Source organism: Pseudorca crassidens, chromosome 2 (assembly GCF_039906515.1).
Source record: "Pseudorca crassidens isolate mPseCra1 chromosome 2, mPseCra1.hap1, whole genome shotgun sequence".
NCBI lineage: Eukaryota > Metazoa > Chordata > Mammalia > Artiodactyla > Delphinidae > Pseudorca > Pseudorca crassidens.
The window spans coordinates 182,595,223-182,622,080 of NC_090297.1; positions in this window are offsets into that span (position 1 = coordinate 182,595,223).

Consider the following 26,858-nt stretch of genomic DNA (forward strand, 5'->3'; position numbering starts at 1 on the left):
AAAAGGAAGAGAGCAACCAAATCAATAAACAAGTCAACCAATAATAATAAGCTCTAAATACTAAACTAAGATAAACATAAACCAGAAGCAAATTAGATGCAGAAAGCAAACCCCAAGTCTACAGTTGCTCCCAAAATCCCCCGTCTCAATTTTGGAAAGATTCGTTGTCTATTCATGTATTCCACAGATGCAGGTACATCAAGTTGATTGTGGAGCTTTAATCCGCTGCTCCTGAGGCTGCTGGGAGAGATTTCCCTTTCTCTTCTTTGTTCGCACAGCTCCTGGGGTTCAGCTTTGGATTTGGACCCGCCTCTGCATGTAGGTCACCTGAGGGCGTCTGTTCCCCACCCAGAGAGGATGGGGTTAAAGCTGCAGATGATTAGGGGGCTCTGGCTCACTCAGGCTGGGGAGAGGGAGGGGTAGAGAATGCGGGGTGAGTCTGCAGTGGTAGAGGCCAGTGTGACATTGTAACAGCCTGAGGCACACCATGTGCTCTCCTGGGGAAATTCTCCCTGGATCACAGGACCCTGGCAGTGGTGGCTTTACAGGCTCCCAGGAGGGGAGGTGTGGATAGTGACCTGTGCTTGCACACAGGCTTCTTGGTGACGGCAGCAGCAGCCTTAGCGTTTCATGCCAGTCTCTGGTGTCTCTGTTGATAGCAAAGGCTCGTGCCCGTCTCTGGAGCTTGTTTAGGCGGTGCTCTGATCCCCTCTCCTCATGCACCCCGAAACAATGGTCTCTTGCCTCTTAGGCAGGTCCAGACTATTTCCCAGACTCCCTCCCAGCTAGCTGTGGTGCACTAGCCCCCTTCAGGCTGTGTTCACACAGCCAACCCCTGTCCCCTCCCTGGTGTCTGACCTCCGAAGCATGAGCCTCAGCTCCCAGCCCCCACCAGCCCCAGAAGTTGAGGAGACAAGCCTCTCAGGCTGGTGAGTGCTGGTCGGCCTGATCCTCTGTGAGGGACTCTCTGCTTTGCCCTCTGCACCCCTTTGGCTGTGCTCTCCTCCGTGGCTCTGAAGCTTCCCTCCTGCCCACCTACATCTGTGCCCGCGAAGGGGCTTCCTAGTGTGTGGAACTTTTCCTCCTTCACAGCTCCCTCCCAGAGGTGCAGGTCCCGTCCCTATTCTTTTGTCTCTGCTTTTCCTTTTTTGTTTTGCCCTACCCAGGTACATGGGGAGTTTCTTGCCTTTTGGGAAGTCTGAGGTCTTCTGCCAGCATTCAGTTAGGTGTTCTGCAGGAGTTGTTCCACATGTAGATGTATTTCTGATGTATCTGTGGGGAGGAAGTTGATCTCCACGTCTTACTCCTCCGCCATCTTGAAGGTCCTCCCTGGTTTTCTTTTATACCTACGTGAATCTCAGTGACAAGCTATTTCCTTCTGGTTTCCATTTCTTATATCTCAAGTCCTAAACTCACAGGAGATAAATGAGTTTTAAGACTTTGGTATCTATCTATCTATTTACCTCTATCAGTTTTCATCTATCTATCTATCTATCATTTATCTATCTCTTATGTGTGAGTATTCCTGGATTTACAAAATCCTCTGAGTTCAGAATTCCAATCGTCTTGAGCTTTTAGGATGCCATTTTTAATACCAGAATTGTGCCTACCATAAGAACATTAGCAGACATGGGATAGAAATTAGGGTAAAATTATCCTTGACCATTCATCAAAGTGTAGAAAACATAGTACATGTGCTTAATTTCTCCCAGATCCCTTCTATTACTCAGGGAATGTGCACACTGGGCCAATTATCTCTAGCTGATTTACTTGGTCAGTGCTTTACTGAGTGGTAAGTGCAGGATATTAGGGGATATTAAAGTTATTAAAAATATTTAAAAAATAGCAAATCAATAATCACAAATTTCAAAATATAACTATAGAATGAGGTGAACATAGTACTGTTTAAAAAGTCACAATTGTAATTCCCCAGATACACCTGTATTTCATTTTATTACTAAAAATAGAATAAAGTGAAAACGGATTATACTTAAGATTTGATTTACTTTGCAACAGTGGCTAAGCGTTTGCCAAATGCATAGAACGCACTGAAAATATGGCAGACTTAAATTTTCATCATAATTAGATCCTTTTGGGTCTGCCTGAAATTGCTTACACAAGAAGTACTTAATTTTTCAGAAGGCCAAGGAACTAACAAAGTGTATTAGTAATTAAGAGTTACTGACAAAAGAAATAGATGGAGTGTGTAAAAGGAAGCATTTGTGGCTTAGAATTTTCAACCAAGCCAGGAAAGAAAATTCTCTCATTTAACCTCAAATACAAGTTTGATTTTTAATTAACACAATGATGTTATTCAAATTAGCTTCAAACATATTAGCACATGTACACTGTACAAAGCTCCCAGGAACTATCGACACAAATGCTGATGACCTTCTCCATGACTTGAAACACTTTTTTGCCTCTCGCTCAGAGAAAGAGGATCTTCCACAGTGGAGTAATAGCCTAAGCAGATTTCTCAGTAGAGTGCACATTTCCAGGAAATAGTCAAACTTGGGTACACGTTCCTGGAGTGGATATATATTTATATATAATGGATGAATTTCAGAAATGCCAGGTTTCAGGCAGCAAAAGATATCTGCTTTATATTCAGAGAAAATGGAGGACATCTAAAATAAAATCAATTTAGGACCTAATGTAATGCCAAATTTTATTATGTGCAGACTTTGTTATAACCCAGGTCCCCACTTCGTGGTGTGGGGACCATGATCTGTAAGTCTATAGACACAGAGTCTGTAAGACCGTGTAAGACCATTGTCTTACACACCTGGTGTCAGGACTTAATTAAAGAAGGGTAAACTTTAAAGGTTGAGGAGTTTAAATTCCCTGAAGGTACAAATGCTTCTTTACTGCTTCTCTGAACCCATGAAAAATTTCACATAAGAATATTTAAAATTTTAAGAGAACTTACATATTACTTACTTCTAGAAAGCTTCTAGATTGTAAGTTAACACCATCCCATCCATTTTAAGAATATTTTTAAAAAGTATTTGACCAAGAGCCAGCCTGTGGTTAAATCTAAATTGTGTAACATAGCAAAGAGCCCTTTCAGTCTTAATAAAGTAGTGTGACAGTCACTGCCCGAAGTAAGAGGCTATGTCACCCCCAGGTACGTCCCCTTCAAGGAGTTCCTCAGAGGAGCTAGGATATTGGTGAGAAAATTGTTTGGCAAGGTAAAAGGAAGTTAAAGGTGGAGACCACAAAGCTAATGTGTTAACTCTTTGAGTCTATCAACATCCAGGGAAGTTTATCTGCCAAGACCCTGCATTACCTACATTAGAAAGTCCTAACTTCTTGGCATGTGACATTCAAGGCCATTGGCTTCAGAACTGTCACCTGAAGCCAACTGTAGAGTCTTAGTTCCTATCTCCTCTCTGTAGACCCACCAACTACTCATTGGGGATGTGGTGGGCACATTACATCAGTTCATACACCCATGAGATTGGTCCCCCTCCCTGGCCTCTTCCTGAAACATTCTCTGGCATTCCTGACAACTGCTCTTCACCCTTCCAGACTCAGATCAAAGTTTACCACCTTGATGACACTTTCCCTGAAACTTAGGCAGTATTAGTCACTTAGCTCTTTGTGTACTATTTACTATATAGCACTCGTTACATTTTTACTGTAACTATTTATATTTTTTCCTGACAATACCAGACAGTACAAAAGGCAAGGATATTATGTTATTCATCTTTGAATCCACCAAATTTATCACAGTATTTATCAAAGTGGCCTTTAGGGTATCATTAGGGTATATATGAAAAAAGTTCAAATTATGCTTGAAAATTATTCTATTAAAGAAAATTAAACAGGTTTATTTCCTATAGGACTTCTTAGAATCCCCAATATGCTAATTTACACTAATTTATACTTAATATGCTAGGTAGCATAACATGCTGGATTTCAGTTCTTTGGTTATGGAGTCCTATGTAGAAGAAATCTTTCCTATAGAACATACCTTGCCAGTTGCCTTCTTAGGACATGGTAGATACCCTGAAAATGTTTGTTAAATAAATAAGAATTATTTTTTTATACTGTAAGCTATTTATTTTATCATAGAGTTTGGATTTCTCTGTGGAAATACTGCTCAGTGGTTAACCTGTTCATTTGGAAAATTACTATTTCTGCCTTTTCTGGGCAATGGGATTTATGGCAAATCATACAACTTGTATGCATCTCTATCTTCCTATGTTTGGAGCAGGTAATAATCACCTCGACAGTGCTTGGGAATAGTTTTGAAGTGCTCTATCCTGCTGAAGTGCAACTTGCAGTGAAGACATATGATTATTGACTAAAGCCATTATATAAAAAAATAACAGCTTGCTCAGCTATGGATAAAAAGACCTGGTCTGTGTCATTTTGCCTGAGATATAATCACTATTTTTGGCCATCATGAATAAGCCTTTCATTTTGGTTTAGTGGTAGTTCTTATATAGAGCAAACCATTTCCTTGAAAAAAAAAAAAGTCTCCTTACCCTAAACTGTCTACCATAACTAATTCTTTCAAAGTCATCGGGAAAAAATAGACATATTTTCTGACTTTGGTGTCTGGCTCAAGATCTCTCTAAGTTCCCTGAATATATTTAATTAAAACCTTCATATAAAAATCACATGAAACAGATTTTTGAAGCCCTATAATCTGGGCTATTTGTAGGAGCCATCACCTTGCTATAGACAGACTTCTCTTGGTGGAAAACCCTCTTAACCAATTGCCAACTAAGGGTCACTTAGAAGTATGCTGGGCCCAGTTTTTCATTACTTCTTATTTCACTGTGGGTTTTTCTTAAACTTTTAAGCTAGCCATTAACCCCATAATTAAAATGTCTTTCAAATAAGGAAAAACAAATGTTTGTGTATTTTTCACTCAACTACAAATTAAATGCATCTTTCCTTCTGTTGCTGATAAAATTTTAATATTTTAGTTAGTTCTTAAATGCATATTTCTAACTAGATAGATTAGATGAAGTAGGGCCATTTCACACTAAGGGAGCTTGTTGACAAGAATATCTGACCCTGGATATTTCAATTCCCCACCTGGAGGCTAAACTTCTGAACTGTTTATCCACTGTCATGGTCTTTGTTCTTTGTATTTCCTGGAAAGTGGTATCCATGGAGAACAACTGTTGCAACAAAACAATCTAATTCTATTGCATTTTTCTATTGTATTTGGTGAACTTTGTGGGGGGGGGTGCCTGTGAAACCAACATATTCACTCATACTAACTAAATGAAAATTATTAAATTTGCGTTCCATGACTCATTCGCTAAGTATTTACCACAGACCTACTGTGAGCCGGGCGACACTCTAGGCACTAAAGATACAGCAAGGAACCAAACTGACACAGTCTCTTCCCTGATCAAACTTGCATCCTGCTCTTTTGCTCAGCAAAATATGCTTTTTCTTCTGCTTCTCCTCTAGACCTAAGTATCCCTTTCCAACTTGTTACTTTTGTCCTGTGAAGTGCTTCAATTTTCTGTTTCTTTGAACCAATTCAGCTCTGGAATGAGAAAAATAATAATGCTAAACTCCATGAAACTGAGCAGAGACTCAGGTGATAACTTATAGGGGGAAACGAAATGATTTCCCTCCATTTACAATGGCTTGAAGTTAGCATGTATCTAAAGTAAGCTCACATGCCTGACCATGATCACTAAGGTAAACAGACTTTATACCCAGTCTCCCAGCCTTCCAAATCTCTGTTCAGTAAGAGACGACCCTTTGTAACATTTTCACTCAAAACTATTTCTGAACCTTGTTCTAATTTCTCATGCATAAAAGTACACAGAAATGTATGTGTATGTGTCAATCCCAATCTTCCAATTTATTGACACATACAAACTACTATATATAAAATAGATTACTAATAAGGACCTACTGTATAGCACAGGGAACTCTATTCAATACTCTGTAATGACCTTTATGGAAAAAGAATCTAAAAAAGAGCCAATATAGGTATATATATAACTGATTCACATTTCTGTACACCTGAAACTAATACAACATTGTATATCAACTATACCTCAATAAAATTTTAGAAAAGAACACACAGGAGACTGGGAATTCATAGAGTATAATTTTGCCTCAGATAAGTCCCTCTAGTATTGGTCTGAACTTTGCTCCCTCATGATACACACTGTTAAGGGAGACCTTATAACCTTGTAGATTTAGATTCATCATTTTAGAGCCAGAGGAGACAACAGGGAACTTGTCCCCATCTCAGTTCTTTGTCCAGGCTGTAACCTCTTTATTCCCAAGTGTCCTTCATCAACACGGAGAACACTCTGCAAATCTATGCAGCAGCCTATTATGATGATGAACCACTGACATTTGCATTTGTAAAACTAGTAGTTCAAATGTACATTTTTGTTTTAAAAACAGTGAAAGTTTAATTTCACAGAGAGATAATAAAGTTTCTTTTCCCCACCTCTGACAGCGCTGGCTTCAATCTACTAAGCAAATAAGCTGTTCAGTTATTTAGGAATATGTCTTAACACCAATCCGAAGCCTTCACTTTTTCCTTCTCCTTTAGAAACCTCTCTCTGTTCCTTCATGCTCCTCATCTCCTCAACTGGAGGATCTAATTTGTCTTCTTTCAAAGTCTATTTCCCTCTGCTCTTCTCCAGCCCCCAACCAATTACAACACTCCTCAGCTACTTGACAATTATAAATAAGTGCTTTGATCTATCTGCCTTTGTGTTTGCTAGGAAATGGGTCACACTTCCTTTAGAAAGTATAATTAAAGACTTGTTCTAGTCAAAATAAAATACTCCATAATGAGCTTCCACAAGTGGCTGGCCAGTAACAGAGTGCGTGTTGGTGTGTGTGTGTTCAGGCGCGCGCGCGTGCGTGCGTGCGTGTGTGTGTGTGTGTGTGTGTATGTGTGAACTTTAACACCCTGAGAGTCACGCATTCTATTAGGGAGGGCTGGAAAGGCAAATGGGCTTTGGGGATCTATAAATGTGCCACTTACCTCTACGGACAGCACTGCAATTTCTCTAAGGCTCACTTCTAAGTAAACAAAAGCGGCTGTGACAGAAGTTCCTAAATTTTGGGTGTTTTTCATTTTTTATTGAAATACAGTTGGCTTACAATGTTGTGTTAGTTTCAAGGGTACAGAAAAGTGATTCAGTTTTATTTATATATATATATATATATATGAATACTCATATATATTTTTTCTTAGATTCTTTTCCATTATAGGTTATTACAAGATATTGAGTATAGTTCCCTGTGCTACACAGTAGGTCCTTGTTGGTTATCTATTTTATATATAGTAGTGTGTATATGTTAATCCTAAACTCGTAATTTATTCCTTCCCCTTCTGCTTTCCCCTTTGCTAACCATAAGTTTGTTTTCTATGTCTGTGAGTCTATTTTTGTTTTGTAAATAAGTTCATTGTATCATTTGTTTTAGATTCCACATATAAGTGATATCATATGATATTTGTCTTTGTCTGACTTACTTCACTTAGTATGATAATCTCCAGGTCCACCCATGTTGCTGCAAATGGCATTAATTCATCCATTTTTTATGGCTGAGTAACATTCCATTGTATATATGTGCCACATGTTCTTTATCCATTCATTTGTCAATGGACACTTAGGTTGCTTCCATGTCCTGGTTATTGTAAATATTGCTTCTATGAACATCGAGGTGCATGTTATCTTTTCGATTATCATCTTCTCTGGATATATGCCCAGGAGTCAGATCACTGGGTCATACAATTTTGGATTGAAGCTGTGCCAGAGGCAGGACAGATGGGAGGAGTGTCGGGTGGTCGCTACTCCTGCACTGACTCTTCTTATTATTGGGGCATAGCCGGCATAGGTTGGGTTCTCTGGCTGAAGATACTGAGTTTGGAGTGCACAATGTTTACTATAAACACCTGTGAAGGTAAGGTGGAAAACCAAGATCTGGTGGGGGTGGGGGGAATCAAACTGCACTAACCATAATGTGGGCCCAACAAAGCCGCTTCTAAACTTGTACCCATGCACCCAACCTCTGGTGAAAGAATTAGGCTTTAGAGTGTCAGTGTTGGGCTGAAATGGCTGAGCCTTTATTTTTCTCTGAACCAGTCACCAGATTCTAGCAGCCCTGGGGAGGGAAGACGCTAACAAGTAGGGACTGCCTACCGACCACAGCTGAGCAACAAGTTCTTCCTTGGAGGGGGATCTGAGTGGTGCATCTTTGTGCCTCCACAACAGCTAAGCAAAACTGATTACAAACATAGACGCACATAGGAATAATTTCAAAAGAATGTGTCTCCAAGTTTGACAACACAACGGGACTCCTCTCCTGCAGAGCCAGCTAAATAGAGTAAGTCACTGATTCCGTGGCGTTACGTGAGGGACCGTGACACCTCCTGTACACCCCTGGAACTTATAGCTTCCAGATGGATCCAGTAGCCTTCCTGTGGAAGCACAGCAGGCTGTCAACTTAACCCAGGAGTTCTCTCGACTATTACCTGTAGGCAAGGGGAGCAGTCTTCCTATATGGTTTTACTCAGTTATGCAATCACTCACTTGCTCATTTATGCAGTAAATAATTCACTCATCCTTCCTTCTGCCTACTTCAAGAGTGTATCTGAGTAACGTGGAACCATCAAATTTCCTTAGAGGTCAACCTCCTCTTCCATAGGTGCCCAGACTAAAAATCATGCAAATGTACCCAAGGCCTCCCATCTAATCACTGTCTAAATTACGACCAGAAGTCCTTGTGTTTGACTCTTAATCCATTGTCACCAGACCTAATTCCTCCCAGAGTCGAAAACATTACTAAACTATAATACTATAATGGAAATACTATACTATATACTAATACTAATACTATACTATACTATACTATACTAATACTATACTATACTATACTAATACTATATACTAATATTATAATACTATAATGGAAAATGTAATCAAATTAACTTTATTCAACATTATCTCCTAAAAATTCCTCTGTAATAAAGAGTTTAAACTCAAGCCATAATTTATCTTCATATCAAATTATTTAGCTCTAATAGAGCAAATATATTTAAACACACACAGAGGTTTGCTCAGTGTATACAATAAATATAATAATATTAATGAATAATAAATGCATTATTAAATCAGTCCACTTAATTTATGATGACCATATCCAAACAAATATATCTAAGTGAATCATGTCATACTTCCATGTCTTGACTATCATTCCAGATCGCTATGGCTGAATTGCTTGACAGTGATACTAACTGAATTGATTGGCGATTTACCAATCCATTTTTTTTTTGAATATCCAGCTCCATGTAAATGTGGATTCTATATGACTTAATAGGATCATATGGTCCTAGGAAGAAAGGTGTGCCTGGTTCTAGTTCTATTTATTCATATGTTGTATTCTAAGTAAACACCAAAAAAATTAATTCTGCTAACAATGATTACCATTATTGGGTATTCACCACATGCTTTAGAAATTGCATCAGATTGTATACATGTATATATAACAGTACACTTAATGTATCTTTTTTATGTGTGTATATTAATATAATTTAATAAAATAAAAAATTATTTAAAATTTATAAATATTTAAAATTTGTAATAAATATTTAATAAAATATTGATAGATATTATCTCCATACCAACTTTCCTAAGATGAATTACTATCCTCATTTCACACTTTATATAGGAAGGGTAGGCTTAGGGATTTTAATAATTTGCCCAAGGTCACAAAACTAGTAAGTGACAGAGCCAGGATATCAATCCAGGTAGACTCGGCCTGAAAGTCTTCACTTGTTTCCCATTATTATGCTTGGGAACCCGGACCCACATTTTCTGGGTGATTCACTGAATCTCGTATTATTTTGCCTCCAGTAGCAAATCCTCCAAAGTGGAGTTGTTAGAAACTAGGGCTCTTGGATGTCCTGAGCACTCAGCTCATAGCCACGTGGCTTTTCCTGTCATAGAAAGGCTCAAATATATTTTAGATAATAATAAATCTACTTGGGAAAATAGGTCTCGTAAGAATAGCGCTCTTTAAAGACCTTGCATTAACTCGTTATCCATCTATCTGTTAGAGTTGTATATATCCTGATTCCAGCCTCATACATGGACGGTGTACGAGTTGCTTCTGTTGACTGTGTTTTTAGGAGCCCAAAGATTAAAATCGCATTGTACAGACAGGATATAAACAGGTGAAAAGTTCACTAAATAAACAATCAAAATAGCAATAAAGGACCTAGAACATTCACCGTGTCCAGATATGGATGAGAGAGACAATGGAGGTCAGCAGAGACGGATACAGACTGAAAGAGAAATACGTCACTGGAATAAACTGACCTGACCATTTCAAACATTTAAAGGTGTGGATAAAATGTTGACAGGTAAAGAGGGAGGGCTAAGATTGTGGATTGAGGCCAGAATATGGAGGATCTTCCATATGAGGTCAGGAAGTTTGGACTTTGTCCTATAAACCCGGAGACATTAAGTGTGACCACGTAGGACTGAAATTATCAAAGTAATGCAGTAGGAATATTAGTTTGGTGACCATGTGGAAGGTTACCGAAAATGGAAGAAATAGGGAATTTATGGTGGAGTGGCAGTGCCAGCCTGAGTGTAAAAAGTGATGGGTGGACGGCTCTCTAAGGTGAGTCCAGGGGAAGGAGGTATAGGTTTGTGAGTCTCACAGATATACTGACTTCTCTAAATGTTGATCTTGTGAAATTCAAATTACTGTTGCCTTAGATTAGCGAGGACAACTGACGACATCTGGAGAGATTTGGGTTAGTCCCATCTCCGGGGCCATTAGAGGCACCTAGTTGGTAGAGGCCAGGGATGCAGCTAAACATTCTACAATGGATAGTCCAGCACGACACCCCCCCCTCCTTCATCAAGGGAGAATTTTTGGTTCAAACTGTCAATAGTGCTGAGGTGGAGAAACCCTGCCTTAGAGTGGAGTGGTCTGCATTGCTGTTTTTTTGAGCTTGCTGTATTTACCACGTACATTTTTTTTTCTCAAGAAGCTCATCCTTTAATAGAAGCATAAAATTATCTTGTTTGGATAAATATTTCATAATAAATTCTAATAGAAGGAGAGTGCTTTTAAAAACCTACTTATAGGGAATTACTGGAGTGAGGCAAGGAAAGAATGATTTTTCTGGTCCTTCTTACAATGGTCCTTACATTAAAACATCTCAATGACACTACATGAGGAAAATGTATAAAAAGGAGAACTCTTGACTATGTCTGTTCTATAGGAACTGATCCATCCTCTCTTTTTATAGCAAATCAAATGTCCTTTGCAGGTCCACCCTTGACATAACCCAAAAGCTGTGATAGATAAGGAGAGAATAAGCATATGAGTGGCACTGCAGATTCTTTGGTCCAACCTGAGGCAAAATGATGCCCTGACTAAAGGTTTGTTTATTTCCCTGAGGTCCAACCTGAGGCAAAATGATGCCCTGACTAAAGGTTTGTTTATTTCCCTGAGGTCAGTCCCCATAATAGATACCCCTTTTGCCCTTGTATCTGCCCTTCTCACCCTCCTGCAAAGATTTCCCAGATAAAGTACAGAAAAGAAATCGAGGAAGATCTGGGGTAGTGGAGGTGGTGTTTCTCATATGTCAAGAAAGTCCCAGGCCATTTTCATCTTCATTAATAAAATAAAATAAAATAAAAATGCCAAGATAGCATTACCAAAAAAACTTATTTTAATGTAATAATTTAGCAAACTATGACATTTTGTCCAAAGAATACAATACTGTTCACAGGGATATGAGATTTATAAAACTATTCATTTATAGTCTATCTCAGAGAGTATGATCTGATAATGGGATGATGGGACCAGGTTGAAAGTTGTACAATAAAAAACGTCTTCTTTCAAACCTGAGCATCTCCGGAATGTATCTTTATCATTTCAAGATAGTATCAAAATGTCTAAATTTGTTAATTGAGTTAGTTACTAGTGAACTCTGGACACTCCCTCCCACCGGAACCCTCACGGGCTCTGAAGGAAGGAGGAAGGATGGAGAAGAGCACTGAGAAATGGCAGGTGAGCAAAGAGACACTCCGTGGTCCTCCTCCAGACTCCAAGTGTTGGTGAGTGCACAAGATTGTGTTGAAAAGGGAGTGGCTGTCAATCACCACCAAAGTGGATGTGGCTGGTTTGACTGCCTAAGGGGGGAACACCCTAAACTGTAAAAAAAAATCAATTTGAAAACTAATATCGCTCTTTTATTCATTTAAGCTATTTTAATTTTATAAATTACTGTTTTAATTTTCTTGATCACTATGAACAGTGACTTTCACACTATTAGAGATGTGGGAGATTTCCCACTTTCATTGTACTTTTCTAGATCTGGGAACACCAACTCCCTGCCTTCCCAGGATACCCCATGGCTGATGGAGTATCCTGATGGATATCCTGAGCTCTCCTCAGTCTAACCCTGCACACATTTCTGGACCTCCAACTATAATTTCCTCACTTACGATACAAATAAAATTATTTTCATTGAAAGAACAGGGCAAAGGAAAGAGATAACAATTGAGTCTATCAGGTGCTGGACCAGTTTCGGCACATTGTCACATTTATCCCGCCTCAGAAATCCATGAGATGGCTGTAATTAGCACTATTTTGCAGATGAGGAATCTGGGGCTCAGAGATGAACATGTGAAACTTTGTAAAAATAATGAGTAGTGGGGCTAGATTTAAGTCTGTCTGCCCCTCCAACTTCTGCTCTTTCCACTTTTCAGCACCCCCTTCTTTTAATTTAGGAAATAAAACTTCTGTTCCAGCCTAAAGGAATGACCAGCATTAGTTGGTGGACACAGAGCATTTAGAAAAGGAACTGAAAGCTTTCCTGCAGCCTCTGAAATCACAGTGAGTGGCCAGTAGTGCACCTCCTGCAATGGGGACAATAGCTCAGAAATTCCATCCCTCAGCTGGAGAATCTTCCCACAACACAGAGATCTGTGGTTGTTTCCATCTGACATTTCGGTACCTGAGGAGGGAGCCTTAATGATCACGTCTGCAATTGCTGGAGGTTTGGAGCTCAGCTTATCTAACCCTTCACTTAACAAATACAGCCAATGGGATCCAGTGGGGTGAAGTGACCTCCCCAAGGTCACACAGCTAAGAAGGAAAGGGACGGACAGGAGACCAGGAAAATCAACAAGCTTGATACGTGTGGAAGTTCTCTATGACTACTCTATATGTTAATATGAGACTTTGCTGAAACAGAAAATAAATGACCACCTGAGTGTCTTATATAACACAGAACTTAAATGTATTTTAAAGTGTTGATCATGATTCTAACATTTAAAAGTTTAAAGCAGTAAAAATGCTGACAAAGATCAAATACTGTAATCCAAAAAAATCATTAAATACACTTGGAAGACTTAAGAGTGTAACCTGAACAGGATCTTGAAGACGCCTTGGGACGTGTATAGGACACGAACAGGAAACGTTTGCCTGGTACCAAATGTCCCTCCTCCGTCATCCATGGTGACAGCATCAATTATGACCCTCGTTTGCCCCCGAGACCTCACATGACCTCGGAGTCCTTCTGAGCACTGTCCTCCGGGGCTCCACTAAGAAATGAAGTGACTTGGCATGCAAGATTCAAACTGTTTTCATCCCTGAGCTACCAGCGAGAGAAAATGGGCCAAAAAGACATCCACGTGGGACGACATGGGCCGGTCAAGGGGAGTAAAGTCGACTAGGGTACCTGCATCCAGCTTCCAAACCGCAGAGTGTGAAATTAGCATGAGGAAGGCTCTGACCAAAAGCTTCGAGCAGCTTTGTTCTTGGATAAGTCTTCCCCGTATTACAAGTCATCGCTCCAAGAATCTCATAGCACATTTTTGAGAAATGTTTGAATTCCTGGACCATTACCCCTTTGTCCGTCAGTGAAGACATGGTTTCCTCTTTGCTTCCCGCATTTTGAACAGGGCAGTTTGAAAGGTTTGAACGTGTGCTGAGAGATTGGGACAGGACTCACTTATAGACTGAGGTACTCAGACAATTCTACATCAAGCTACTCCTCAGCATCTGCACATGCCCAGATGTCTGAACAAGTAAAGACCTTTTTTTTTTTTTTTAAAGAGCATTTTCAGCAGCTTCAAATTTCTATGCATTATACATTCCTGGAACCCTGATAACTTCCAAATTGAAGCACTCTGGAAAATTTGAAGAGCTTGAATAATTTTAAATTGCTCTGTACATGGTTCAGAGCTTCTATACTTCACCAGTTGGAGAACCCTCTAGGATTTTGAAGCATTTCAATAATTTTAAATCAAAGCATGTGCATCTAGGCTTAATTGTGTATTTGAAGTTTGACTTGTAGTCACCTCACACAGGCCAACTGAGAAATAAAGACAATTTTCATTCTGAGACATTTTTCATCACTCACTTTCATCTTCAAGGGTGTTTTTAGTTGGGTTTCTCTCTTCTGTTTGTGATTAAATCAACATGGCCAAAGTAACACAGGCTGAAGAGGTACGTCTGCTCCACAAACAACTTAACCTTGACTGTGTCTGCTACACTTGAACTTGAAAATGTCAGCACAGCAATGTGCTTTGCTCAAAAAATTAAAGCCACATTAGCACTAAGGTTGACATTTGGCTGTTACACTAAATATCACAACTGGAGAGATTTGACAGCCATGATAAAACCTCTCCTGGTTCCTAAATTGAACTAGCTATGATCACGAGAGACGGGGAGGGAGATATTCAAAATGTGAGGCACTAAAGAGCTTTTATTTTAAAAGGTACAAATGATTGAATTTAGGGTAAAAAGAAGCCCCTGAGGTTACTTATCAAGTCTACAGAGTTATACTACCTGCCTAAATGAGTGAATAAAACCTGTGTACGTTGTAATTTTGGATGCACTGAATTAGCTAGCCTCCTACAACCCTTATAAAGGAAAGACGTTTAAAGTAAAAATGAAATTGAATCTCACAGAATAACTCCATGGGAATTCTCCACATGAACTATTACAGGATATGACCTGTACGATACATCGCCCTACACAGTCATAAATTAAATTTACTGTAACAACCATACAAAGAGAGAAAAAGGAATCACAGAGTCAAACAATAAAAGCAAGACTAAAATTAAGGGTATTGATCATTTGACTCAGAAGTGAGAGCACAAAACCGTAAAGTGATTAATAGTATTATTATTAGTTGAGCTCATCCAGCCTCCTATATTCCCAACAGAAAACTGACATTGTTTTAAAGGTTCCACCAACTGTAATTTTTAATATGTCTTCCAAATGTTTTGTCTCATCAGAAATAATTTTTAATTCAATGTAAGGATTTATTTAAAATAACTGTTTAAGTTTCATGTTTGGTGGAGGGAAAGCCCACAGTTCATCTAATTCTGGATTTTTTTTTTTTTTTTTTTTTGGTTGCTTTCCTCTTATATAGAATTCGTAGACAACATAGTGGAGTTGTTTTTTTTTTCCCCCTAAGTAAACATGAGTAAATCAAACCCAGACTCTATTCCCCAAACTGCGAAGATTGGAAAATGTCCTTTCCCACTCCAAGTTCTCAAATGATTAGCCACGGGTGCTTCTTAGCAGCTAGGACAAGGGGAAAAAGAGATACATGGAAAGTATACCTCTGTTTTTAAATAAAAGTAAAGACTTGATTTTAAGTGGAGGTTAGGGTCAGGCCAGGTCAGACGTTTGATTCCCCGGGTCAGGCCTCTTCAGCCTGTGACCTACCAAGACAGGCATCATGTTCTAACTCTTCCCTGACAAAAGCAGCAAAAACAAAGCATTTTAATACAATCGGGACTAATTAGGCTTCCAAGTTAGAATAAAGGGACATTTAAAAAAAAAAAAGACATAAAGCCTTTCTTATTTTACGGCAATTAAAAAGTGCATTGTGATTAAATATGGCACGTGTGAAAGGTGACATGAAGCAAATTATCCTGGTTTCCAAATTTCAGGAAAATCATTTTCCCAAACTAATAGGATTACTCGTCACAAAGAATGTTGAAACTCTGCTGTTTTATATGCCAGCAAATCCAACCAAGGAAAAAAGAAAACAGAAGGAACAGCCTCAAGAAGAAACATAATATAAGAGGCTCATGGGGGGTTGTATTTGGCCCATTATGTACAAGTGAAAAATCCCTTTGTTAACTGTATGTCTTCAACAGACTTTATGGCAAAACCTGACAGACCAGTCTCTGACCAAACAAAATCCCGGACTGGTGTACACTTAGGAGATCTTGGTCTCAGGCTCCATTATTTGCAGGAAAGAAGTGTTTGTGTATATCATGAATAAAAATTACGCATTATTGATTATAGAATGAACATTCCAGCATAAAATGCATGCCACCTCATTTTGAAATTTGAGACTTTCATGCCACAGAATTTCTTTTGTGCCTTTGAGGCATATTTAATTCTTGTGAGGTTCAAGAAATGTTTTGTCTCTTTACTCTGAAATTCCTATTATGCTAACTCTTTAATTTTCAGTAAGTGAAGTTGATCATATTAATCATCCAGTAAAATAATATTGAGGAAATAAAAATTTTAGAAAATACTCAAAATAAAACTGTTGAAGGAATAACTTACATCCTATTACCGTATACATCTTTATAGATAACGCCACTGCAAATATTTTAAAGAAATAGACAAAAAGAAATTTAAAAGTTATTTTTTCTGGTTTCATTATTTCTTTTCATGTCTAAACTCTGGGTACATTATTAAAATAAATTGTTTATTTCTCCATTTGCCTGAGCTGAATTATAATATAATTTTAGTCAAACCTCCCAAAACAGTAAAACCTCACTAACTATGTGATCATCTCCAACAAATGTGCTGGTGGTGTGTGTGTGTATGGGGCTGGTGGGGGGCAAGCTATCATATTCCCTCATCACACGGTTCAGTTAACAGCATAGAAAAGGTTCACAACTCAATGAGCTAACGCAGACCCTAATTTTTTCACACATTTCAGAGTCATTTCTGAAATGGTTGACACAACATAGAACGTAGTCAATGGTAGTAATGATTCCCTTTCTATAAAATGCACACCGGTTCTTATATTTATATGCTGGGCATAGATAAGGACAGTGCAAGTGAATGTAGAAAAAGAAAAGATAGGGTAAAGGAGCACTTCGGAAGGCAAAAAAAATAGGTCTTTGTGATGGAATGAACACCCACAAGAAATAAATGGAGAAATCAACATTTAACTTAAAAATTTCAGGAAAAGAACATAAAAAAAAGAATGTATATATATATACATATATATATATGTATGTATAACTGAATCACTTTGCTGTATAGCAGACATTAACACAACATTGTGAATCAACTACACTTCAATTTAAAAAAGTCATAAGAGTGGCAAAAACTTTTCATGGATGGAAGGTGATATTAAAACAAAAGAATGAACTACAAGTGTAGCCTGAGGTATAAGCAGTACATGCGAAGTGTTACCAATATGTGTGCATTTATATTTCATTTCTTTTTCAGGTGGAGAGTCTGAGATACATTTGAAAACCAGGAAACAAGTCAGTGGACAGAGGGAAGGGCTCAGTAAGCCCATCCAGAAAACCAGAGAACATTTTTTTGCATTGTTCACAAACAACAGTGATTAAACCACAAGCCCAGAGAAAGAGTTTTTGGAATAGGTGGCATGTAGATTCCTAGTTCCCTTTCAGTTGTTGGACCAAAGGGTTTCCAAGAACAGATGGGAGAATGTCTAGCATCCTTTTGGCGATCCTAAGAGAAACTCCTTGGATTGTCCATGGGACCTACTGGAGCACTATCTTGGCACACCCCACAGAATATTTGTGTGACACCAATTAATTGGCTTATCTACTCCCACTTTGGGAAGTCACATATACATTAGACTCTGGCCTAGGTAAAAAGAAGACATTTTATTAACATGCTGCAGGTATACTTTGCAGGTCAGGTTGGAACCCCACACTCTGTTGCAGAGATGACCATAAGTAACATGAAAAATTCATGAGTCTCTTCTATGTTGTATTAAGAGAGAGAAAAAAAAAACACTTCCAATTTAGATAGCATTGGTTCAGTGGTTTAGTGGAAGTTCACAATTGAGAATTTCAGCCTAATTAGTTTTGACAATCAGATTAACATTAGCTCTAGCTTATATACATTAGCTTTCCTAATATAACTAAGCCTAGAGTGTTGATTTGAACCTCACCATACAGAAACCTATGTAATGCCAATAACATCTTGACATTATTAGGTTGATTCTAATACAAGGGATTTGGAATGCTTTGCAAACATTTTGACCATTGATTATGATTTCAGATTAAGAACCCACAGCAAAATGAGATGTCATCACATTACTTATTTTAGCTACTCAGGGATAAAAGAAAGAATGGGCTATAGGCAGAGACCATATAGGGTGATTTTTCAGGTCCTGAACATCTTGCAACATTGCACACCTCCTTCTTCAACACTTAAAAATATTTTCCTCAAAAGATCTTCATTCTATCCAAAATCCAAACATTAGTCAATCTATTTTGAGTGCCAATTTAGAAGATTTTTAAAAGATATGAATGTGCCTCTCTAGAAAGAGACACGTATTAAGATATCAATAACCATAAAGTCTTTAGGGAAAATTCGTTTACTCGGTTAGTCAGCCAATTATCTCACAAGTTCCAGCGAGCCAGTTTCATTTCAGGGTATGTGGGGAAGTCCAGGCATGATCTGGGCAGAGCAGGATTAAGAGGTCAAGACTACGTGAAGGACCGCATATTGTCCCTCTGTTAGGAGGGGAGAACGAGTCTGGGCGGAGAGTGGACGGTGTCAAAGAAAAGTACATGGCAGAGACAGCATCTCGACAACTCATTCTGGTTATCTGGTGCTGAGAAGTCACTCCATCACACACTGGCTCAGAACAACCACGCTCACTTCATCGTGCCTCATAGTGTCTATGGATCAGGAACTCGGGAAGAACTTGAAAGTGTGGCTTTGGCTCAGAGCCTCTCATGGGGTGAGTCAGCCAGCACCTGGAACTAGAGCAGAACAGTGCGGGGACAGCTGGGGCTGGAGGAGCTTGTCTCTCCACGTGGTCTCAGAAACTCCACGTGATCCCTTAGTCGGGCAACCTTAGGGCAGTTGGACTGTTTACACGTGCATGAAGGTCTAAAGGGTCAGTACTCTGTCTAGTACACAAATTAGAAGCTTAAGAACCTGTTATAATATAGCCTCAGAAAGCCCAGGGCATTGCTTCTGCCATAACTTATTGGTTAAAATAAGTCCCAAAAGTCTCCTCATTGGGAGGAGAGTCAAAGTCACGTTGGAGGAAAAGAAGAAGAGATGGAAGATACTGTGGTCACCATCTTGGGAAAGCAGTTAGCCCTAGCCGAGGACCAGCTCTGGACATCACTTTTAGCTGATGTCATCCATTACATAATCATATATATACTCAGCATAATTACATCTGTATGTGCCAACAGATGCAAGCAAACTGCAGCTCACTAAATCTCTAGGAAAGGATGCTCACTAAAGTCATATAAGATCCAAAGAATAATATCTACAATCAACCAATAATAGTTCACATTTCTTGAAAATGTACTATATGTCAAACACTGTTAAATAGTTCAGATACATTAGATCATTTAATTCCTCGCAATAACCTGTAATAAATATATATATAAGGAATTTGAGATTAGAGAAAAGCATTTTGCTCCCATTTCTGTAGAGTATAACTAAAGTTCCCATGGTCTTTCACACCTGAAGAGAGAGACCTGACAGCTCTAAATTCATAGTCCTAATGGTCTAATTTCAGGAATAGAGACAAATCATAAATTGACTAATTCTTACTAAAATTGCAACACAGAACCAATGCAGCTTAATTACTAATGTGTACCACAAAAAAATGGAGAACGTTTTCTGGGGAGGATATACAATCTGAAGCCTCTGTGATTATAACAATGTCTTTCCTCGAATAAAAACTTACAAGACATGAGATGGTGGATAAACAGAAAATATGCAAAGTGAGGCAGAGAGAAAAAGAGGAGGAAGAGAATGGGCAAAAGTCGTTTTTGAGGAGATAATGGCTAAGAGTTTTCCTAAAGTGATGAAAACACATTGACCCACAGATTCGAGAAGCTCAGGAAACCCCATGAATGAAAACTGGAAAAAAAATAACACACTTAGGCACATCAAAATTCAAATGTTGAAAACCAAAACCAAAGACAAGACCTTAGAAGCAGATGGAGATAAATGACACGCTACTTTTTAAAATGTGACGTTATATCTGATGACTAACTTTTGAAGATAAACAATAAAACCTAGGAGAAGGACAATGAAATTACATCTGCTAAGGGCCTAAAGGGGTGAAAATCTGCCACTTTATAATTCTAATCCCTCAGTAAACATCCTTCAAAAACAGAGGCAAGATAAACTTATTTTCAGATACCTCACCACCTAAAAAAGAACTAAAACAATATGTGCCAATTGACATGCACCATAAGAATTACTTAGAGTTCCTTTAGACTGAAATGAAAATGATAATAAGTGGAAGAAGAAAGTTCCAGAAGAAAGGAAGACCAGAAAAGGTAAACTTGTGGAGAAATATGTCACTGTGACTTTTAAAGCAAGAGTGATAATTCTGCCTTGTGAGTTTATAACATAAGAAGAAATAAAATATATATCAACAATACCAAAAACTGTGGGTGGGTAAATTGAGTTAAACATTTTAAAATTTTTTTACATCATTCAAAAAGTAGTCAATATTCTAATTTAAGGGAGATTGTAAGAAGTCAAGGATACATATTTTAAACCATGAAAATAAAAATGTAATTTAAACAGCTAACAGAAGAGATAAAATGAGCAAAAAGTCACTAAGTCTAAAATTATACGGACATGCCTAGAATAGCGAAGTCAATTTTGAAGATGAACGAACTTGGAGACCTTCCACTATCTGATATCAAGACTTACTGTAAAGCAACAGTCATTAAGACAGAATATGTATAAAAATAAACCTATGAAACACAACAGAGAACACCAGAATGGTTTACAGTTTATAACAGAAGTTCCATGACAATTCAGTGGGGAAAAAAATAATCTTTCAACTAAATGATTCTGCAGTAAGTGGATATCCATATATGAAGAAACAAAGAAAGAAAAAGCAAATGACTCCTTGTCTTAGATCAGGCTGCAATAGCAGAAGACCACAGACTGGATGGCTTATGAACAACAGAAATTTATCACTCACAGTTCTGGAGGCTGGATGTTCGAAGTCAGGGTGCCAGCGGGGTCAGGTCTGGTGGGGGACTGCTTCCTGCTTGCAGACTGCCAACTTCTCATTTTATCTTCACATGCTAGGAAGAGAGTAAGAGGGCTCTCTGAGTGTACTAATCCCATCCTTGAGGGTTCTTTTTAAAGTCCTTTTTGTGCAAAAAAGAGCAAAACTATGATAAAACGATTATTTTGTGTGGGATAGAACAGGAAAAACTGCAGAATTTACCTGAATTTCAGTTTTCTTGGATTACTGAATGCATTATATTTTTCAAATTGAGAAACTTAGCATTTTTTCTTCACAGGCAAAGATAGAAATCAGATGTCTGCTCTAATGCCTAAAACAGTTGATTTGTTCCAAATTGTATTCACTGACCTAAGCTTACACTGGCCATGAATACAAGGTGACAATTTCACATATGTCATTTTTAATGATTTATATTCAAAGTATAATAAAAAATAATCTTCAAAGCAAATTCATGAGAAAACTCATTTCTTAAGTCAGCACTCAAAGCAGACAAGGAAAAACAAAATGGAGGAGCATTTAAACGACATGTACCACAGCAGGCACTGTAATAGGTATTAATTACATTTACTGTGTTTCATAAAGCTATGGATAAACATGGTGACCTGATAAAAAGGAAGGAAGGTCAAGAGACTTAGATGTTAGACTTTCTCTCTACTAAGCTGTGTTACTCCAAGCTATTCAGTGAAATTGCTGTATAACTTAGCTACTGCTTAGAAAAGGCCTCAACATACAACTGCATTACAAAATTTTTGTGATGTGGGCAACCAACATGCAAGCACTCTCTGTGTTGATGGGGATCTTCAAATGGTGTTAAAGCAGGGTCCTAACTCCCACTCTAGAAGCCAAACGGAAGGAAACGATTCTATTTATTCTCTGTCGGTGGAATGACTGGTTTGTGGCTTAGGCTCTTGATCAGATCTTGCAATCTTAAGGAAGCACCGTAGGGATCAAGAGTCAGCCTGAAGTTTTCATGGGACAATGGTGGATTGGGGGCAATAAGGCAGCAAGAGTCCAGTGGTGACACCTGCTGATTTCTTGGCTGCTTTGCCTCAACTATTTCTAATACAAATTTCTGTAATGTGTTCTCTTGCTCTGCCATCGGTTCTGTGAGCTACGATAAATCAAGTCGATGTTTTTGCCTTTACCACTTCCCATGAGAGGCACTGGTCTGCCATTTGTAGCCAAGAACCTTGGCATGGAAAACAAAACATTTGTGGCATTCAACTCAGAAATGAAGTGGATAGAATTGTTTTATAAAGTTACAATCTATAAAGAGTTTAATACCTAAAAACTTGACACTACTTGCAACCTTTGCATTCTTATTTAATAATAATGTATTATCAAGTGACTATTTTTTCAAATATTTTCACATAATCAATACAAACTTGTGAGCTGTGAAGGGAAATAGATCTTAGCATGTATGTGTGGCTTACTAATTTTTAAAGAAAATTTAAAAACAATAAAACTCACGATTCAGACACAAAATTCTCATTTCTCAAATCAAAGTTCTACCATATAAGTGGATAGTGATCTTGGAAAAATGACCTGCCATCTCTAAATTTAATTTTCCTCATCTTCAGAGAGGAAGTACTAAAATTTAATATTGGCCATGCTAATACCTTTATAAATAGTAAATACATTATGAATTTGAAAATCAAGCAAAGTCTAGAATATGGAAAGTCACTGAAAACAACAACAGTGATGATTTTCCAACGTAGTTGTGACTTAGTCCTCTTTTTATTATATGAACGATGAACTCACAGAAGCCAGCTTTGAAATTAATAGCTGAACATGGCCTCTTTGTAGCTTACCACGACAAAGCTCCATGACAGACATCCTCTCTGCACTAATCTGCATTTTTCCCCAGAAGAAACCCTTCGTTTTATTTTTGCTTGTAACCCCTCAAAGATCAGTCCCACCTTCCCTCACTGAGATGCAGCCCCTCCCCCAGCACTGTCACAAAGACCGATTTCCTCCCAGAGCTAAAATGAACACCCATTTCCCAAGATGGCCATCCTCCATGCTGCCCTTCCTCACCATCTGCCAGGTGAACTTGACCACCTTTTAGCTCTCACCCCAAAAGGTAGCACCCCAAGGCCACTTGGCTTACTTTTTTGCTTATGCTCTATGGGTCCATTCTGAAAACCCTCCCTGCCTTACACAGAGCAGCCAGCATATTTGTTCTTTTGATAATTTACAGTATTTCTGCCTAGCTTCCTGTCCCTGCTTCCCTATTCTAACCCACGGCCTCTCTAACCCCCAGCAAGAACAACTGGCAAGAAAGCACTGATTGGAAATTCAACAGACCAGGTTTCCAAGCTCTACCCTGCTCCCTGAACTCCCTGGTGGTCTCAGTTCCTCAGCTGTTCCTTGAGGGATGTTGATGTTGATTAGGACCAAACATTCCATGATTCTGGATTCTGAGAAGGGGGGAGGAACCAAATTCAGACATGGGCAGGAGAGCAGACGAGGATAAAACCAGAGAGAGAGAGAAGAGGGGAGGGGAGAGGAGGGGAGAGGAGGGGAGAGGAGAGGAGAGGAGAGGAGAGGAGAGGAGCGGAGGGGAGGGGAGGGGAGGGGAGGGGAGGGGAGAAGGAATTTGAAATGAAGTAGAGGCAAGCAGCGACGGAGGGACTTCCCCCCCATCAGCCCCAGAAACAGATGAGCCAGACCTGAAGACCAGCTCCACACCCAAAGCCCCCACCCTCCAAGCCCTGGCTCGTCCTCTGGCTTCAAGCCTCCTACGCCTGATGAGCAGGTCCCTGACTTGCTGGGCCCCCCGCTCCACATGACTCAGGCCTCTCGTTCAGCTCCTGGTCTCCTGACTCCGGCCCCCGGCTGTCAGCCTCTTCCACGTCCTCCGTTGGGTGCCTCTGGGCCCCTGACTTGTTCTGCTTGCTCCTTTTCCTTGTGGCCCCCTAGGTGGTGGTAGGATTGGGGTGGGGGCCAGGTGAGAGGGCTGAGGTGGAAGAGGAGGGGCTGCCGTGCTGGGGACAAGGACACCTACCCCGCATCTCCTGCCCCTGCCTGGTCTCGCTGCCTCTGCAGGTGGCCACCAAGAGGAGGGGTTGCGGGGCAGTTGGGGGAGGTAGTGGGAGGAGTGGGCACCCAGGAAGAAGTCTATGCTCTGCTCCATTGACTTCCTGAGGAAGGCCCCAGCTTCCACATCCAGTGGGGCCCCTGGGAAGTGGGGCAGGGCAGCTGGGGCACAGGGCAGGGCTCAGTGGGGGCGGGGCTCAGTGGGGGCAGGGCTCCAGTTGGCAGGGCTCTGAGGGGCGGGACTCTGTAAGGGCTTGGCCCATGGGGCAGGGCTCCTGGGGCCACGGCTCAATGTTGGCTGGGCTCCGGAGGGGCAGGGCCGTGCACAGCCGGCCCTGCCAGGGCTTCCTTCACCCACCCCAGGGCCCCCCTAGGACCTCTTAGGGGCCTGGGGGTAGGCCCGGGGCCTCCCACAGTATGGGGGCAACACAGCCCTCCCCCTGCAGCCCCACGGTCCCCGGAGAGACGTGGCCACAACCCAGGCACCGGCGCAGAGCAGAGCGCAGGCGCGGGGGCCTGGGGAGGGGTCGCATGGGTCTGGGGTCCAGGCTGCCCGGCCTTGGCCTGGGCTCTGCTCTGCGCCCAGAAATCCTGACCTGAGGATGGAAGGCTCACCTGCACTTGTCACCCCTAAATCTTGCCTCCTCACAACAGTCCGTTAATCCTCTTCCGCAAAGAGCTGTGTCCAGCTCAGTATTGACATCTTTCCAACAAATACCTTGTCCCGACTCCTGCTACCGGCACCGCTCTTCCGCATTATGCACAGAAGTTACCTAATTTTCCACTCCCGCCCTCCGCCTCGCCTCTGTATAATCGGTATCAAGTTCTGTAGAGTCTTACCTCACAATCTATCCCAAGTTCGTTTCGTTTCATAAATTCTCCTGATGACCACTACCATAATCTAAAATTAATACTTTAGACCCTCTTATGTGGATCAAGGACCAGCATATATAAAGAAATAGATAGACATAAAGTATCGACACAGAACCTGGAGTTACAGAGTGTATCTCTACGTGCTAAAAGAGACTAGAGGGAAATGCCGTTGCATCCGCCTGAGAGAAGGTGGCAGGGGGCATATGAGAAGAGGAGATACGAAGTCCAGAAAAATGGGTCTTGCTATAGCTTCAGCATTTCCACTTTCCCTTCTCTCCAAGTCATCCTCCAAGCTACCACCTGGTCAGTCTTTGCAAAATATTGCTTTAGTTTTGCCAGTTAAGCAAAAGGGAAAGATTGCTGTTTCCTAGATGCTAAGTCGGGCATTTTTATTTTTATTTGGAAGCAATGCATAGTCATTATAAAAAATAGACATGAGATAGTAATGTTAAGTGGAAAGACTGCCTAGAAATCCAAAGATTTGTGTCTTAAACTTGGATAACTGAGGTTTCCTGGAGGGGATGAAGAAAAAAATTATATGTAAATATATATTAATTCTCTCCAGGGAACTCCAGTTATATATATATATATATATTTAAACAGTACAAAAATATAAATACATATGTATTTTAAATGATTTTTTTAAAAGATTAAAAGAAAACTGACTGCAATAATGTCAAGTAATCTAGATTTCCTAATATGGGACCAATTTTGGACAAAACAGTGAATTAATGAGGTTAATCTTGAAATTCATTACTTGCTGCCACTTTGGGTGTTCCTTTCCCCACTCAACCACCACAAACCTTCCTATCCTTCTATAACCCCCTTTCAAATCCTATTCTTAAGTACTTTTGGTCATACTGAGGAGTCAGTTACTGATATCAGCTCGAGTTGAACATCTTCCCACTAGAATTTATAGGTGAATACATATAAAACCCTTTACTTGTATTGTCTTTGTATTTCTAGGAAAGTTCCTGGCTTTCATTGAGTGAGCAAGTAAAGATTAATATAAGAAAAAATGGGGGGGGCCTTCAAGATGGTGGAGGACTAAGACTTGGAGATCACCTTCCTTCCCACAAATACATCAAAAATACATCTACAGGGGCTTCCCTGGTGGTGCGGTAGTTAAGAATATGCCTGCCAATGCAGGGGACGCGGGTTCGAGCCCTGGTCTGGGAAGATCCCACATGCCACGGACAAGTAAGCACGTGCACCACAACTACTGAGCCCACATGCCACAACTACTGAAGCCTGTGTGCCTAGAGCCCGTGCTCCGCAACAAGAGAAGCCACCACAATGAGAAGTCCGCTCACTGCAACCAAAGGGTAGCCCCCGCTCACCACAACTAGAGAAAGCCCGCACACGGCAACAAAGACCCAACACAGCCAAAAATAAATAAATAAATACATAAATTAAAAAAAAAAAATACATCTACACGTGGAACAACTCTACAGAACACCTACTGAACACTGGCAGAAGACATCAGACTTCCCAAAAGGCAAGAAACTCCCCACATAACTGGGTGGGGCTAAAAAAAGAAAATACAGAGACAAAAGAATAGGGATGGGACCTGCACCTCTGGGAGAGAGCTGTGAAGGAGAAAAGTTTCCACACAATAGGAAGCCCCTTCACTGGCAGAGATGGGAAGTGGGTGGGGGGAAGCTTCAGAGCCACGGGGGAGAGCTTAGCAACAGGGGTGCAG